Here is a 3,182-nt window from a genome sequence, read left to right on the forward strand (position 1 = left end):
TGAAAACATAAAAACGAGTACTAGATATTTGTATCTAGTTAAAAAAATAAAATAAATAATACTTGTAAATAATACTGATCCTCACGTATGTACATGGAAAACACTGTGACAATACGTAGTGTATTGTCATGGTAAAGACCGTGCTTGGAAGAGTATGCTGTATGCTAGCATACGTATGGTCATGGTGTATCCCGTTGTCAAAATACCACGTACTTTAGTACAGTAATAGCGCCCTCTGTTGGTCATAATTCACTTTAAAACGTATTTCAACGTTGTGAAGAAATATTTTAGGTAATATAACACTATAGAATATAAAAACTAGTACTTTTAGAAGTTATATTTCAAGGTCGTTACATTAAGGTTACTCAAGGTTTTAACATTAAGGTTCATTTTTTTTAAATTAAAGACAGCCCGTCACCCTTAAGGTTACTCATTGTTGTTTGTTGATGCTGGGGCCCAGTATCAACCAAAAACATCAAGGTCGCAGGTCCGGCAGGCCCGAGGCCGGAGACTCCCATACGACGACTAAACACTCCAAGTGGGACCCCAATATAAGGGCCCCGCAGGGCAAGAAAGCAAGAGTAACCTTAAGGATGACGACCCCCGTGACGACCTGATAACGAAAATTCTGTTATATTTACGACAGCTCGTCACCCATTTCATAGGCCTACTTTTACATTTGTTTTACTCTTTACCCCATAATTTCCCTTATTCTTCAGGCCCTGCCCTCTATCGGGGGCTAAGTTATAGTTCAAGCTTGTTTGCTATTGTTTTTGGAGCAACATTTTATCTTTATAAGCCTGCGGCGCCCATTTGAACAATATTGTCTCAGCAATATTGTCTTTTGAGATAACATTTAGCATTTTAAACTATTTTGAAAAAAAAAAATTAAATTAATTAACAAACAATTTACTCAAGATTGTTTTTGTTAAGTTTACAGAAAAACAACTGGGTCAAAAAACCATTTTTGTCCAAATTTGACCTCATAGATGGATTTGTCAAGTCATTGCCACTTTAAATATGTGTACTTTTCTATACTTAGCCCAAAAGTTTCAAATACGAAATTGTGCGACTTAAGTTATATTTTCAAACATTCACCAACTTCCACAATTCGCCAAAAAAAATCATTTAGGATGATCTTGCACTCTACCTACAAGAAACACCTGACAGAAGAGCCATTAAAATATTGGTCGTGAATTGTTAAAATAAATATATACTTCCTTTATTTTTACTTGTTTACAGGGTTACGCTGGGACTTTAAAATACTAGTATTCAAATATTTCATATTTCAAGTAGCTCAATTTGCCATACAGTACGCAGAGAGATAAATCTGTATTCAATCCTACAACTATGGCCAAAATGTTTTGGGACATTTATGGAGAACGTATTCACTATATATGATGGCCTTATTTCCGTTATTTTTAACGTGATAAAGTGGAAGTTTCTTTGGTGTCAAGCCTCAACCCTTTCCTAAAACCCATTCCTCCCCCTTTCCCACCAATCAATGTTGAATGCCACCAGGCGTGTATCCAACATTGTTCGGGGGAGCGGGGCTATACATTACCCTAAACCGTCCCAACACTTATGGCCAGCATTGTAGATCAAATACATGTAGAGGTCCATTATCAGGTATGTATCAATACGCAAACCATGTTAGAGTTTAACCTAAAGATGAAATTTAAGTGTTGACAAGCTGTGTAAATTGAGCTTAGGATTTTCTCTGTGTTGCTACACATTGTATTAGTCTTAACATGCCTAATATGAGTATGTGCGATTTAGTATGTCTAAGACACTTTCTGCGCTAAAATAAAAGAACATGAAAGTCACATGAAAGTGGGTCGTATTCTGTCCACAATGTGTAATGTTAATCCAATTCCCGGATACAGGTCTTTAGATTTTTGGGCTTTTAATGAAAATTCTGCGTAAAATGAATATATTAGGAAGATGTTAATAGCAAATTATGCGTGTTTCAAACACGCTAGAGTGAAAGTCACCGTCATCATGTGGGTCACAGGTTTATTGTAGAGGTTATGACCAACATTAATAAAGTGTGCTTCTTATAGATTACCAAAATGATAACCAACAATCAACCATGCGATTAAACCATTGTGATGTTCCCAGAGCAATTTAATTTGATTTTAAAAACTTTGTTTACGATAAGCTATTTCACGAGAGATATGCGAGATGGGAAACCCCTTCCAAAAACTCATGCAAGTGTTTGTGTATAAAGACATTGTAGGGGAAATCCCGTTTTGATTAGGAAAACAAATTTAATCATATCTATTTTTGGATCTTGGAAATCCCCATTTCTCAATGTGACCATTGTATTGCATCATGTATGGAAAATCATAGCTGGGAATTTCAAGTTTTACTACTTTGGTATAAAAGAGTTTCTCGTGGCAGACCTGAGTAAGAAGGTGATGCAGGCTTTCTAATATGTTTGTAGCCTTTGTGCCTTCAATAGAAGGTACATATGAGCCAGACAATTTGAATAGCAAATAATGTGCTATTATTCCAGAAGTGCTCTTCTCGTCCCAAAAGTTGAATTAGTAGTTTAATATGAGTGTGATTATAAAATGTTTGTATTTATGTGCAAAATCATTATAAATAATATTATACTTCTCATTAAAGATTTAGATTTTTTAACATAAAAAAAATTATACAAACAGTGTATTTTGTTTTGCATTCTGAATTGCATTTGGGTAAAAGGTGTATTTTGCCTTGAGTCACTCATTTACGAACACCATCCACATCGAGTCAGTAAAATGTTACTAAAATTACAGGCTTTTCCTTTCTGCGATTATTTAAGGATGATATTTTATATACCCTTTGCATTGTGTACTAAATACGTGATGGGTGATGGAGCATGTCATGCATGATTGAGACAGATAAAAAGAGGGAAAAAAAAGAAAGGGAAAATGGTCAGCTCCAAGATATACATTAGTAAATGTATAAAGGGTGCTCAAGACTGTTACGATTTCTAATAACATGCCGTACACTTATGAACCACATCACAATACGTAGATCGTAATTGTGGTGTTGACATGTCCGTTAAGCTCAAATTACACACGGGTTTCTTAGAAATAAAAATGATGCTATGATGGCTATCAGAGACTCATAGGTATTATTATATATGATCATATCGTACAGATTGAAAGAAGACGCACAGACGTGGATTATGA

This window comes from Amphiura filiformis, chromosome 11 (genome assembly GCF_039555335.1).
Source record: "Amphiura filiformis chromosome 11, Afil_fr2py, whole genome shotgun sequence".
Taxonomy (NCBI): Eukaryota; Metazoa; Echinodermata; class Ophiuroidea; order Amphilepidida; family Amphiuridae; genus Amphiura; species Amphiura filiformis.